A 15638-nucleotide genomic window follows, 5' to 3' on the forward strand; every position below is an offset into this window, starting at 1 on the left:
ACGTAGTTTTAGCAACCTCAGAAATGACCTCACGATAACAACACACTGCAGTATCGCCTCCAACAAGAAACCACCATCAAAAAGCCACAAATAATTTTCAGAACAGCACCAAACTTCAGCAACAGTACAAACAGAGTCCCAGCACATCGAGGCATCAAACGTCTGCTAGCTTAGCTGGATTTCTATTGTAAAGTGAACACAGCTCACCACTCTCCTGCAGCAGCTTCCTGTTGTGTGGAAGCCCTGACGAGTCGATTACCGAGTGCAGTTAGAAATGCTCAATTCTGTTCTTTTCCCTGACAGCTCTCGATAATAACTGTTATAAACTGGCAGGTAAGTCATAAATGAACTTTGATTGCATTTCCATGCATTAATAATCAAACATTTTCATCCTTGAGCTGCAGAACTCTACTGCACTCGGTAATCGACTCGTCTGAGGTTGCTAAAACTTCATAACTAACTGCAAACTTGATCTCTCGAGGGGAGGTCTTACTCGGTGTGTTAGACTGTGGATTAAACATACACCGGAATATCCCTTTAAGAAAAACTGTCATTGTGATGAAGTTTGCTTGAACTCCCCTCTGACAGTCCAGACAAACCAAAGCTTTCAGCCGACACCTTCACATCTTGGTCAGGAACTGTAGCCACACCTGGCACGTAGCGTTAGCCTGCTAACAAGAGACACTTCTGGCTGTTTAGTCACGGTCGCTGTCTTTAGGACAGGAAGCCGATCGCTTTGGGAAACTAAAGCTACCTGGCAGCTCATCACAGAATACGTCATCCTGGAGGGAATCTGGATGTGACACCAGGTGAAATCGACCCGCTCTGCGACACAATGGGTCAGAACACGTGTGCACCACGCCCTCTGATGAACGGCCTCTCTTTCCCACACTTGCTGTCATCCAGGCCGGATACACGAGACACGAGGGAGGAACATCACAGTCTGTGGTGAATAAGTCAGGAGCTGCTGAGCCGACTCTGTTTTCCACTGTAAATGTTTAATCTGTGATGTGACGGAGCTCAGAGCTCAGAGTCTCTTTCCCCAAAACAACAAATCAAACCGACTCTTACTTACTGTCGAGTCGGGTCACTGAGGTCGATACGAAACATATTCTGCTGCTTCCTATCAAAAAGCCAATCGTCTGCTTCGGAAACATATCGGCCAATCATGTTGCAGAGAACGGTGCCGCTGCAGAAGACGAGTAGATCAGAAGTAAATCAAACATGTGGTTTAAGGCAAAGAAACAAGGATAACCTGATGACGAACAACAGTTTATGACTTTCACTCTATAACTCTGAGCCACGAACATGAAGATGTCCTGGTCTCTTCTCCGGCGCTGCCTCTGAAACTCTGCACGAACCATATTTGGACATTCAACTTCCTTCAGGTTGGTGCTGCAGCTGGATAAACTCTGACTTCACGGTGAGAAGCAGCGGCTGCAGACGGACTGCAGATAAAAGCTTTGAGGAGGAGGAAGTCACGCTATCGCACATGAAGGCAAACCAAACGTTACAGTCATGCATTTGTTCGAGAGTTTTGGTTCAGTGAGCTGACGGAGTTCTTGTTAACGTCACCCGTACAGTCTGATGAGGACTGAATGTCAGCAGCCGAGACTCTGAATGAAAAGCAGACGACTGACTTGACTTTTAAATCCAAGTGCTCTGGTTGGAACCAAAACACCAAACTGGAAGTGGAGCAGAAACCACAGTCGGACATTTATAGACGTGTGTGAGCCGACTCCCTGCAAACAGAGCTGTACTGAGAACACAGTGTCCAGTCCGAGTGGGTGTGTGTGTGTGTGTGTGTGTGTGTGTGTGATATGACCCTCATGGTGAGCCCAGAGAGCCTCGTCAACTGATCCGAGCTGCAACAGGAGGTGTGTGTTGCTCAGTTATAAGTTTGTGTTTCTGATCCACTGAGCTCTGATCTGAAGATGATGTCGTCCTACATGTTAGCTCGAGTTACGGCCTCGTGGCTCTGAGCGAGCGTGTCTGCAGACTCTGACCTCATTGATTGTATTATTATTTGTTTTGTTTTGATGGGAGCGAGGACGGCGAGACGTGGGCCCGATCTGACCCCCGGGGTTGTCATGGTAACACAGCATCACATGTCAGCCAAGCGTCGGGACGGATCGCTGAGAGTTTGACGCCGACAGATGATTCCTGCACTGATAACGTCACCGAGCGTCAGACTGAAAGGCGTGAAGAGTTTTTAAAGGAGAGATTAGCACGAGGACCTCAGAGACGACTGCCTCCTGTGGATCACTGAAGCTGCCGTCTCTGACAGATGGCGGCGCAGAGTCGGGAAGGCGTTTATCTCCGCGGACCTGTCAAGCATGTCGGAGCACGTCTATTAAAATACTGACAGTCTGTTATCAGAGTTTACATTTTGTGTTTCTCAAGAGGCCGTCTGACAGCCTGTGAGGAATCTAACCCGGCCGTGTGACGACACTGCCAGTGTTTGAAGCCGGTTGACTGACAGCCAAGGCACACAGCAGCGTCTGCAGGCGGAGGTACGGTGGCTGGGATGGGACAGTCCGGGCTGAGACATGAAGCTGAACTACCCAGAACTGCAGCTCCTCCGACGGCCACTCAGCCTCCAGAAGAGAGTCTACGTTACAGAGTCAGAAACATGTTTACAGCACATGAACACACTGATCTTCTCCTCTCTGCCGTGTTCGTGGTGTTGATGCCTTTTAAATGCAAATATCAGACAATCAATACGTCGTTCTGTGGACAGAACCCGAGCTCCTGGAGGAATAAACACCAGAAGTCACTTTCCACACAGATTATTATATCAAGATGTGTTTATAAAGATGTCTTCTTGTTTTGTTTGACCGGCTCCACATAATGTCTGTGTCACATGATGCAACAGCTGCTTTGTGTTGTTGGAGGATGTTAAAGTGTGTATTTACAGTGAGGCTGAGTTTTCAGGGAGCGTTCCGATCTTCTGATGTTCTGATGTTCTGATGCTCTGACCTGCGATGATGAAGCCCGTCTCCTCCTCCAGGAGTCGCTTCTGTCACTTCCTGCTGCTTCATCTGCTGAAGTGATGAAACATTACTTCAAGTTCAAGGTGTTTGCAGTTCTTCTTCTTCCTCTTTGTTAACTTCCAACATTCATTATCAATAAAATGATTTTTCTTTAAAGGAGAATTTCTGTCAGTTTAATCATGCAGCTTCATTGCTCAAGCTCCCCTTGACTTGCCAGTACTGAAGACGTGAACACATTTGGTCCAACCATTACAGGGCTCTGTGAATGGAGCGTTAGCATTGACAGCTAACAGCATAGGGTCAGAACTTTACACTGTGTTTTAAGCTTGTTAACATGCTCCACATCTCACCCCAAAAGTTATGCAACATCAGCAGACACCTTACAACACAGCACTGCAGCGTGTATGACTCAAAATGAATAATAAAGTAGTTAAAACAGTGTGTTTGTACAAGGAGCTACATACCGGTTTGTTGACATCCGTGTCTTCCGGTAGCTAGACCAAACTAGTCAATCCGTCGAGCGTGTGCTCACTCCCTCGCTGTCAGAGATAGAAACGTATTCCAGCATTTTCGTTTTTCTGTTCATAATGTACATGTCCATGTTACAGCCTGTCATGAGCCATGAGCCTTACAATAGCCTGTCAAGCCTGTTAAGCACACACTCGACGGATTGACTAGTTCGGTCTAGCTACCGGAGGACACGCTCCGTTCACGGTGCCCTGTGATGGTTGGACCAAATGTGTTCACGTCTTCAGTACTGGCAAGTCAAGGGGAGCTTGAGCAATGAAGCTGCATGATTAAATCGACCACAGTTCTCCTTTAAATCCAAACCAGGTGACTGGAGGTGTGTTTAAAGACATTTATAGTAAACAGTTTGAGGATGACTGATGAACAGATGACGTACGCATGCTTCCTGTTTGGTGAGAGAATGAGAATAAATACAAGAGTGAGTGAAGCCGTTTGGCGCCTCAACGACGAAGCGATGAACTCCTGAACGCCTCTCGAGTCTCAGACGACATCCTGAACTGGATCGACTCACTGCAACGTGAAATACACCTTCAGTGTCACGATGGAGACGATGTGCCAGCAGACACAGAGACAGAAACAAAGACGGATCAGCACCAGCAGCGACTCTTCCCCTGAGATTACCTCATTCACACACACACACACACACACACACACACACACACACACACACACACACACACACCTGTGGCCCACCTCTGAGGGCACAGCTGGCTGTCTCCACCTTGTGAACCCCCCCATCTCCCACACACACACACACACACACACACACACACACACACACACACTGTTATTATCACCACCCCTCCCTCTCTCCATCCTCTGTCCTTCAACAGTCCTCTGCTGCTGGCTGGCCCCGGTAACCGTCGCCATGGTTACCAGCCAGGATCACACCCAATCGCGAGACGGCGATGCGGCGCCTGAGCAGGAGACAGCACGGGGGAGGAGGGGAGGAGGGGAGGAGGGGACGAGGAGGAGGGGACGAGGGGACGAGGGGACGAGGCGGAGGGGAGGAGGGGAGGAGGAGGAGGGGACGAGGGGACGAGGAGGGGGGGAGGAGGGGACGAAGAGGAGGGGAGGAGGGGAGGAGGGGAGGAGGAGGGCTGTCTGGGAGGCTCAGCGGTGTCTGACAGGCTGCGTACTGACGAGGTCGTTCAGAGGGCAGCCGAGACGGCAACCTTTGACCCACATCACGAACAGGAGGCGGAGTGACAGGAGAAAAGACCTGTAAACACCCTTAAACATGTGAAATGACCCTTTAATAATCAGAGGACACCTGCTGTAGGGACTGAACAGCAGCCAGGTGTTATTATCATCGTCAGATCAGAGCTGAATTATCGACCTCAGGCCGTCACGTGTGTGTGAGCGGCTCAGCTGATCAGAGTCACACGTCCACGATTAGAAATGATTCATCTGGAAAAGGCTACAAACAGACCTGGAGTCAGTATCGACGTCTCTGCATGTTTCCAGCCGCAGAACAAACAAGAACAAAAAAAGAGCGACCACCTCGATCAATGTGGTCCCCATGACAACGCCGCTGATCTGGACCGGCCGGCTGATTCTGCATCGACCCGACGGCGGCTGGCGAGCGGCGGGCAGCTGTTTGTGTTCATCAGAGATGGCAGGAGCAACAGAGCGCCTCCTCATCCTCTCCTCCTCCTGATGATATAAAGTCCTCCTCTCCTCCTCCTGATGATAGAAAGTCCTCCTCTCTTCCTCCTGATGATGATATAAAGTCCTCCTCTCCTCCTCCTGATGATATAAAGTCCTCCTCTCCTCCTCCTGATGATGATATAAAGTCCTCCTCTCCTCCTCCTGATGATATAAAGTCCTCCTCTCCTCCTCCTGAGGATATAAAGTCCTCCTCTCCTCCTCCTGAGGATATAAAGTCCTCCTCTCCTCCTCCTGATGATATAAAGTCCTCCTCTCCTCCTCCTGATGATATAAAGTCCTCCTCTCCTCCTCCTGATAATATAAAGTCCTCCTCTCCTCCTCCTGAGGATATAAAGTCCTCCTCTCCTCCTCCTGATGATATAAAGTCCTCCTCTCCTCCTCCTGATGATATAAAGTCCTCCTCTCCTCCTCCTGAGGATATAAAGTCCTCCTCTCCTCCTCCGGCTGTATTTATCGTCTTGGCAAATAACCTGAGAGGTGAAAAATGAATCTCTTGTCTGGAGTTATCTGACCTCTGACCTCTGAGCCTTCCTGTGAGCTGGACGCTCTTCAGTGTCTCTCCACAAAGGAAAAACAAGATGGCCGCCGCGTCGTGTGGGCAGAAAAGGTCTCAGTGGCGAGCAGCGTGGAACTCGTCCAAACGCTCACTTGGCTCCGTCTGGCTGGAGATCTCCCATGAGCCTTTGCTTTTTTCCAGTCCTGAAACAGAGTGAAGTCTCACAGATGTGCTGAAGACATTTAAAGATGATAAAGACGATTTCAATTTAAAGTATTGTTGACATCCGTGTTTAAACACTGTTTAATACAAATATCTGACAGATAAAACGTCTTTATGTGAACACAGAGATGGACGCCAGCGTTGTGGATCAATGAGCGGCTCTGTTGGAGCCGGACCGGACCGGACCGCGAGCTTCTGCACGTTCATGTGGTCGGACCGCCATGTTGAGTCCGCCTGTCATTTTCTGAGTGTAATCAATAAACTGTCTAGTGTTTATTTTTGTGCACACACGATGAAATTAAAGTTAAGAAGTTAATAAAACATGTTGCTTGGCTTTGATTCAGTCTTGTGTAATTTCAGTTACTGTGGACCCAATCAGATTAAAAATGGTAAAAGCTAGGAGTGAGTTTTATTTGATTAATTAAGGATTTCCATCTCACAGGCTTACTGTGAAATTACAGCTGCTTCATCCAGGAAGGGACATTATTTCCAACATACAAGTAGAAAAAGAGTCTATGCTGTCTGGACAACACGATAAAAACAATTATATGCAAATATAATTAGTGAAATAAACAATGTATAGACAGAATAAGAAATAGAAATCTGCAGAGATAGGTGATTTTATGTCTTTGCTCCTGTGTGTGCCAGAGATGACGACCTCGTCCTGAAGCGTGTCGGTGAATCTATATTTAAGAGCCACTCAAAGAGAGTCTGCAGGGACCGATTTGGACTTGGGCCATCGGTCCCAGCACAAGAAATACACCAGAAGTCTGATTTTTTTTATCCCTGAGAAATTAAGAATCTAACAATGTTAAAGAAAGTGAGGATATATTCCCAGGGCCATCCGGAGACTGGATGTAGTTTGATCCAGCTCACGACCAACAGACGTGTGATAGAACTCTACCAGAACAGAACACAGGCACTAACAGACCAAAGTGTTCAGACCGGAGCCAGTGGGGTCCACTTACACTGTGACACAGGAAGTGACTCCCTCCTGAAGTCAAGGTGAACTGCAGCTCTTCCAGTCCAAACTCCGGCAGCGTCAATCACGCCGACGATGGTCTGCTCTCTGGACCTCCAACAGAAGGCTGCAGCAGCCGGCCTCGTAAACCTGCCAGCGTCTGAGCGCTCCCACAGCGCCGACCAATCACGCTCCTCGCTTAAATCCTCCGCCGTTTAAACTCGAGCTGTTTGTGCCTCGAAACGCCGCGGAGCCTACTTCCTGTCGTTGGGATTTATGAGCTCGTTTCATTTTGATGAACAGCAGGACAGCCAGAGGACGCCACTGAACCCCTCCATCCTCACCTCCTCCTCCACCTCCTCCACCAGTCACACCGCTCCCACCATCACCGGCTGGACCCGGCCGGACTCTGAGGCAGCAGATCACTTCACACATTTATGATGAGGAGCACTAAAATGAATCTAATCAAATGCAACAATAAACCCAAGTAATCAATACTGGCTCCAGAGTTGTACAGTTGCATCATGGGAAGTGTAGGATCCAGTAGGTTTGGCTCAAGATTGATTTTGACCATTCGACATTTATTTCACTAAATCTCTGGAAACCTTTAAATATTAATCTGAAACAATGTGAACACACAGAGGCAGGAAGTAACTAAGTACAAATACACCTGAACTTTCTCCTCCTCTCAGCTTCAGAACAGCCTCGTTACTTTAGTTTGATGCATCTGAGCTGAATTCTGGATTCTTGTTATTTCCCAACATCAGCAGACTGATGTGGACCAATCAGACGCAGCGAGACGAGACAAAGACGTAAAAGCCGTAAGAAGCCGTAAACAGACAGAGAGGGAGGCTGGAATGTGGAGAAAAGGCGTGTTAGTGTCTCGTATCTGCAGAGAGTTTCTGATTTTCTCTCTTTGTTGCTGCTCGGGACGCTTTACCAACCCAACATGTGTCTATTTGACGTCCTGGGAATGAGACTCAACAATCAACTGTCTGTGTGGTGCGTTCAGGAACAGCTGGGACAAATCCTACTGATTCTACCTTTAACTTTAATAGTCTTTGAATTCTATTAATATGACGTGAGCTTCAGTTAGCTTTGAGCACAAATGTCCTTCAGAGGGAGACTTTTTACTCTGATACTCTGAGTCCATGTCAGAGCCTGAACTCTGTTACTGTGCTGGAGGAAACAAGCTGTATATGAACTTCTGCTTCTACATACTGGACAGAGTATGAGGTCTTTTGTCTCCTCTACTAAATTGAGCCTCCCTCCGTCTATGGTGTCTCGTCGGCTGTTAGCAGATGTTCACCTTCGCCGACCGCTCGTTCATTAACATCCTCGTCCTCTGTGAGCAGTTTCTCTCAGTTTTACTGCCTCATGTCTGCAGATTAATCAGTGAGAACAATAACGACTCTGACTGCAGCTGCTGAGCTGTTTACTGGGCAGCAACTTTATTCATTTATGTTTTGGCTTTTCATTTGATTATTACATTAGTTTGTAGAGGAAGAAGTCATCAGATCCTTCAGTAACTGAAGGAAGAGCTCTCACGCATTTCGCAGCTGTCAGACAAAAAGTACAATATCAAACTGATGCTTGACTGGCGTTCGCTGTCAGACTGTTGTCCTCCTTAAATCTCTTCTTCTTAATTGATCTTTATTATCGTCATTCTATAATTTTTTTTCTATTGAAAAGCATTTTGTACCTTTGTTTTTGAAAGGTGTAATAAAAATAAAGTTATTATCACTTAGAATTTCTATCTGATTGGATCCCAGACCGCTGCGTCCTGCAGCACGGCCTTGAACGCACCACGACACAATTTTAAAAAAAAACAAAACAAAACACCGACCTCACACTAAACTGTGAACTTTTTTTTTTACTCTGGGAATGTGACCCACATACCACCTGCTGCTACACACACACACACACACACACACACACACACACACACACACACACACACACACACACACACTGCTGGATGTCAGAAGGTGATACTTGCAGGTCGGTGTCGTGGGTTCATTGAGGCGTCCAGCCGGCCTTTCATGTCCGCCGTCACCCTGCATCTGAACAAACACACACACGCACACATACAGGCCTTTGAAGGACCGGCCAAAATGTCCCCACTTACCAAACACATAAGTAGGAAGGAGACGATGCAGGACAAAGGGAGGTAAACATAGTGAGGAGACGTGAGCAAAGGGGAAGGAATAAAAATGAAGGAGCGATGAAGACGAGGAAGCAGGGAAGAAGAAAAGGAAGCACGTGAGGACTGAAGGTGTGAGGATGGAGGGAGGGAAGAGGAACTGATTGAAAGTGCAGCTGCAGAAGATGAGAAACAGTTTGTCTCCCCCTTCTCTCCCCTGCCGTCTCTTTCTGGGTGAGTAACTGTGTTGTTGCTCGGCTGGAGAGAGAGCAAACAGAGCAGAGGAAAGTCACGTCTTCTCGTTCGTAGCTTCCTGCGGTGAAGCAGCTGTGAACCTGCCGTCCTCCGCTGGATGACTTCACTCCTTCATCACCAGAAGCACATTGGATGCTCTGTTTCCGATTTCTCTCAACATAACAGAGGCGGAGGAGGGAAAACACACTGCAACCCAAGACAACACGGGCAGAAACAATGAAAGACTGAACCGGTTAAACTTCATTTTAATACGTTTGATCTTTTCCTAAAGCCTGAGATGAGATTAGATGTAACTTAATTGTTCGGGAGCAAAAGTAAACAGTGTGTGAACAATACAGAGAATTGTATTGTGTGTCCACTGTGGATGACATCCTGCAGTTTCCCCAGTAAACACAGCGCCCTCTTCAGCTGCAGCTGTCCTTCCTGACCGGCCGACTGCTGCTGATCCTCCTCTGCTCGCTGAGACTGAGTGGCTGAAGCTCGGTGTGTCTGCTTGGCCTCAGCTGTGTGTTTAAAGGGGAAAGTACCGCTGCTCACATTCACATTTACATTTACATTTACATTTTGGGCCTTTAGCAGATGCTTTTCTCCAAAGAAACCTACAATAAGTACTTTTGTCACAAGAGAGAAACCACGACAGCGACACGAGTCTTTTGTGGAAGACAGAGAATAACTCTTCCATCCTGACGTTGGCCGGGACTTTGTTTCACCACTGAGGCACCAGAACAGAGAAGAGTCGTGACTTCGCTGAGCCGGCTTTGTTTGCTCTCAGTGATGGTGATACCAGCCGCCTGCTGATCAACAGACCGACTCACAACACTAACAATGTCTTTATGTTACACAACAACCTGACTCACAAAACTTTGTCCTTTCCTGCATGTCCACATCTCATAACAAGCGTTCAGTGGGAGATGAAAAATATTCTGCAAAATATTCTTAGAAGTGGCAAGTTTAAATATACATTTTGAATATTCAGTAAAACCTGAAGAACTTCCCGAAACCTAAACCTAAACCTAAAATCAGTGTTTTATTGACAGAAACTTGTTGTCTGTGAGTCCGAAGCTTCATGAACACCTCTTCATTCCTACACTCAGATTATTTTCTAGTCCTGGTTTAACTTTCATCACATATTCTGAGATTTTATTTTAACAAAATCCTTTAAAAAAATATTTACATCCTGACATTAATGTTGTGATGCAACTGGCTGCTCTCACGTGATGGATTTACAGACCAGTGAGCCGAAATCTTTGACTAAACTGATTAAGACGATCTTTACTCAGAAGGAACATTAAAGGGATGGAGAATATATCAAATGAGAAAACACAGAGTCACGCTGGATTTGTCCTGTGAAGCATGTCGGCATCAAACAGGCTTTATTTTGGTGAAACGTGTCAGATGAGACATGGAGGCTGTGTAGTTCTGCCAGAGCCGCCTCCAGCAGCCCGGAGCAGAACGTTCAGCCGCGTTTACATCAGAGTTTCATCAGGTGTTTCCAATTCACTCCTCAATCTGAATGAGGAACACAGAGACGGACTGAAAAATCCAACAGCACCGGGCCCTCAGGGTGATGACATCATCACACGCTGAGGAGGACCAATCAGCTTTCTGCTGCGAGTCATATTCTTACTGTATCAACACATTCAAACAGTCAACACCACAGCTGATGGTCCTCACAGCTCCCCGTTTAAAGATCGGACCGGTGTTGGACCGGTCTGATCTTTAAACGAGCTGCGGTGTGAAACAGAGACGCTCATGTTCAGAAATTCTTCATGCAGGGTTCTTGTTGCAGTTCTGAAGGAGAAATTTTACAGAATTTTAATATGTACAATATTAATGCAAACTCTTTTTTTCCATAATTGAATAAACAAGCTGTTCTCACAGGAGAATGAGAACTCTGTTTGAAGCTCGATGATAAGAGCAATTAACTAACATCCCTCGTCTGAGCGTCTTCGGCCACTAGAGCAGGAAAACAACAAGCGAGAGCCGGGCCGGGCCGGTCCGGTCCGGTCCGTTTGGGTTCACGATGAATGATGAAGCTGGAGCTCAACATGTCTGAGCATCATCGCCTCTTGTTCTCCCTCACGTCTCGTCTATAAATCTTTCTGTGGCGTCGCTGCAGAAGGAAACAGCAGCTTTACTCCTGAGTTGCTGAGGCTGCAGGAGGGATGCTGAAGTCACACTATCAGCGCAGGTGTCATATTACTCACGTTAACTTCTAACATCACCTTCAACTTTCCATCCTCTCTCTCACACTCACACACTCGCTGCTGTGTGAAGCGTGGTGTGAACCTTCATTGGTGTCGGGGGGCGCAGAGGCTGAACGCATGGAGGCAGGACGACGCTAAGTGGGTCGTTCTCAGGGTCGCGAGCGTGTTCATGCGCTAGCTGTGAACGATGATCACTGAGTCATCCAATCATAAATTATCAGTTAACAGCTTTGTTAAATCATTTCCTGTCAAGCAGAGTCGTCCCTGGAGTCTCGCTGCGTCACACGGACACATCCAGAAGACATCAAATCAACAACTTTGACGCTGTTGAAGAGACATTCAGTGGAGAATCAGAACAAATGTTTTCTTCATGTTTTACAATCTAGTGTTAGACGTCTTTGACCTAAAGATCTTCTTGTGATTCTAAATTAAGAGATTTAAATCCTCATTGTAGCTTTTGGTGCATGAAGTAAATTCAGTCATAAAAAAATTGATTTTCAACCACAAGACGTTGTTCAGACGTCTGTAACTGAAGTTCACTCCTCATCTAAGCTTCTCCTCTGGATGTGTTTCAGAGATGGTTCTGCTCAGCGGGTCAGCTTTGAGCCAGGAATTACTTTAGCGTTTCAGGATCCGTCTTTAATTCTGAGGAGGCATCAGACCCAACGAAAGCACCTACGATTACAGGTGAAGTTAGACGACAAGAAATCTCCATTGTGTGAAGTATTTAGCCACAAAACTAGTCCGGTAAGTCTGGGCCCGTCCCGCCCTGCCTCTGCTATGTGGGTCCTTCAGCGGCCATAGCTCATAATCCAGCACATCGGCCCTACAGGATCTGAGGTTCATCATTTCACCAAATTTGCGTCTACACGCACGTTTTTTTAAACACAAGTAATAATCTGCAATTAGCTCCACAACATTACCAGCAGACCAGACAGAATGTGTCCTGTGGAAACATCCAGAACACGTTAAACTTGTTTTAATATTCTGAATCAATAGTTCTGAATGAGACTTGCAGCATTAGCAGCTGCAACATGACGTCAGGTTTCATTTCTCCAGCGCTGATTCTGTTCCTGAGCCACGTCTTGTTTCACTGATGTACGTCGTTTCTCACCTCGTTTCATTTCAGTTTCACGTGAGCTGCTTCGGTGCAGACACTGTTTCCTGGATGCAGCTGACACTCAGCAGCAGCTCACTACTGAACTACTTCTACTTCGTTTTTTTTTTCATGGCGCATTTCACAGAAGGTAAAGCAGGCAGGAGTCTTTATGGCCTGCACAGTCTGTAAAAACTATTAACATGGCAGATTTACACAACTCTAAAATTACAGACATGCTCCGGTGACGATCACAGTTCCCCGCCTCCTTGCTGGAACACTAATCCAGTCCGAATGGGGCTCATGAGGAGGCGGAGGCACGTCCTGACAGGGATTAGTCAGGTTAGAAAAGAAAATCAACTCTTCTGCAGAGTAAATGAAGGAGCAGGTATCAGCCCGGTGTGCTGCTCCGTCATCAGGACGAGGGAAGTTGTGGCATTGGGAGTGAAGATGGAGGTTAACACGGTTCAGATGTTAACAAGGATCAGACACCAGCTGACTGTGAAGAAGGAGGAGAATAAAATCCTGATCAGGATTCTTAAAAAATTCTTCCAACACCTTCCCACAGAGCACGTTTCTGCAGAGACCCGCCATCGCACAGTAGAAATGCTGTGACGGTGCTGTTCTCTCTGGTCAGCTATAAGATTACCCACAACCCCACTCTCCATCAGCCCCTCGCTGGCCGACAGCGAGGCTCTGAAAGCCGCAGGAGGGAGATCAGGTTGTTCCTCCTCTCAACTGTGGAGCCGGTCTGACCACAAACATCATCATCGCCATCTGACTGAAGGTCAGAGGAGGCGAACAGCGAGGAGACGACTGCGAGCATCACATGAACCCGACTGAAGCTCTGAGCTGCTTCCTGTGCCACATCTTCCTGACTGACCTACTTTACTTCCACCACGCACTTTCTTCATCAGCTAGTTAGCGTAGCTTTCACATGTGACCACAGGCGACCAAAGACCACCATGGATGTAACCGAAGGTGGGAAGTAACATTCAGAACATACAGAAAGCTGAAGCCCCGCCCCTTCCCGTCCCCCTCAAACCTTTGTCTGGTAGTGAAGAGAGACGATAAAGTACTGATCCGGTCTGAACTGCATCGTCTCATCAGCACGTCACCAGAACCAACATGGAGCCAACTGGGTCAGAAAAGGTTCTGAACAAGATGAACATCGCAGTTAGTCTGCTCATATTGAGCTGGTTCTGGTTCTGGTTCTGTGAGCTGCTGATGTACAGGAGCAGCTCTACAGTGTTCGGTGAGCGTTCAGAACCTGCAGCCTGCCGCCTCGATTTTCATATTTTCTCTCTTTGAACCCTTCAGATTGTAAGAACCGGGCCTTTCATCCAGCGCAACACTCAGGACAAAATGTATGTTTTTATCTCCACTGCTCCTTAAAGTAGATAAATCACCAGCGTGACGTTCTTCATGTTGAACTCCCTCCTTCATGTTGTTGTGGAGGCTGAAGCCGAGTGGCTGCATGTTGTTGTGAGTCCACCGAGCTCTCTGTGGTTCTGACTGTACAGGAGTGTGTAACACGTCTCGACCACACTGTGATCTGCAGGCGACAAACGGCGGGAAAACCCTGCAACCGTTGAACCTGAACTGAGGTCATTGACTCACCTCAGAAACACTCTCACTTCTTTACTACGGCTCTCACTTCCTCGTCAGCATGGAAACAAAGAGGCCGAAGCTGTTTAGTGTGACACGACAATACAAACACTGGACTCAGATCAAATCTGCATTTTGTGTTTATCAAATGAGTTTTTATTACCCTCAGGCAGAATGTGTGACAGGTCAGACAGTCGGTGAGTTTCAAAGACAGTAAACATCCTAAATATCACCAAAGACTGAGAATGACAGGATGTCAGATGTAAGACGACACGTTTAATACTGATAATAATAATAAGAGTCAGAGAGACATGACCCCTCCCTCTGCTGCTGGTGACCTCTGACCTGTGGTTACAGTTACAGTTTCAACCATCAGACCTCGGCGACATCCGGGCCGGAGGATAAATCCATCCAGTAGCAGGTCCGTCAGTTCCAGAAACATCTTTTCACACGTGAGCATGTCGGGAACGTGTCGCGATCACGTCCCGGTTCCTGCCGCTGAGTCAAACCAACATCACTACATTTCATCACAATCAGTGGATTAGCTTGTTGTGCTGCTGCTGCCCAGGGAAGGATGAAGAAGTGACGCTCTGTGGTTGAACTGATATCTGATGGTCATTGTTGTGTTCTGTCTGCATCCCCTTTATATGTTTGTACGTTTTGCCCCAGTGACGCTGTACAGAATATCTTCTTTGTTCTGTGAGTTCTGCTCTGAGGGACGTCAGAGGACACGAGGCGATAAAAACAAACCCAACGGCCGCTTCCTCCTCGGCCGCGGTGAACTCAGCTCTCTGACACACTGCGGTTTCACCCGACACAGAAACACTCCTGCCTCACTTCCTGTAGTAAAAACGGTCGTCTGCTCAGCCGAGCAGCAGCGACCAAAACAGGAAGAGGGAGCAGAGCGAGCTGCAGCATGACGAGGCACATTTAACAAAGTGACACGCCGTCAGCAACAAACATGTGAGGGAGGATCTGAATCCAAATATCTCTTTGTGTTGACTTGTCAGAGAAAGACAGACGTGATGCCAACAACATTAACTATGTCGCAGCTCTTTCTAAAGATGGAACATGTGAGAACTCCACATCAGAACATCTGATACGACTGGAGTTTGTTTCCAGTAACATTTAAACACAAAAGTGTCTGTACGTCACTGGAGGAAACAAAACACAATGTGAAGAAAACGTTAAAACATTACCTTGTCCGAGTCACAGCTCCCATGATCCTTCACTTCTGTCCAGTGATCAGAGAGAACCCCGGCGCAGCCGACACGCCAGGTTTGAATTAAAACACGTCCTCCATGTCGACCTGTTTGGTCGCCTCTCTCCATCAGTCGAGTTTCTGTCAGAGTCGGCTGATCTGCGGCTCGTTTGGTTTGCTGTCCGACTTATTGATTGATTCATTGGTAGACTGATCGGGGGGCTGCGTGTCAGCATGTTGGGATGTTGCTGCGTCGT

The 15638-nt window shown here is 47.3% G+C and overlaps 1 long non-coding RNA gene across 1 annotated transcript; it reads right to left on the minus strand.

Annotated features, from left to right (window-relative positions):
• Window positions 1-1877: 1877 nt before the first annotated feature.
• Window positions 1878-4315, minus strand: LOC119024260. Its single transcript, XR_005076431.1, has 3 exons — window positions 4204-4315; window positions 3898-4031; window positions 1878-3041 (listed from the first exon to the last, which is right to left on the minus strand). It is a non-coding gene; the product is annotated as an uncharacterized LOC119024260 (long non-coding RNA).
• Between the last annotated feature and the right edge of the window lie 11323 nt (window positions 4316-15638).

This window comes from Acanthopagrus latus, chromosome 1 (assembly GCF_904848185.1).
Source record: "Acanthopagrus latus isolate v.2019 chromosome 1, fAcaLat1.1, whole genome shotgun sequence".
Classification (NCBI taxonomy): Eukaryota; Metazoa; Chordata; class Actinopteri; order Spariformes; family Sparidae; genus Acanthopagrus; species Acanthopagrus latus.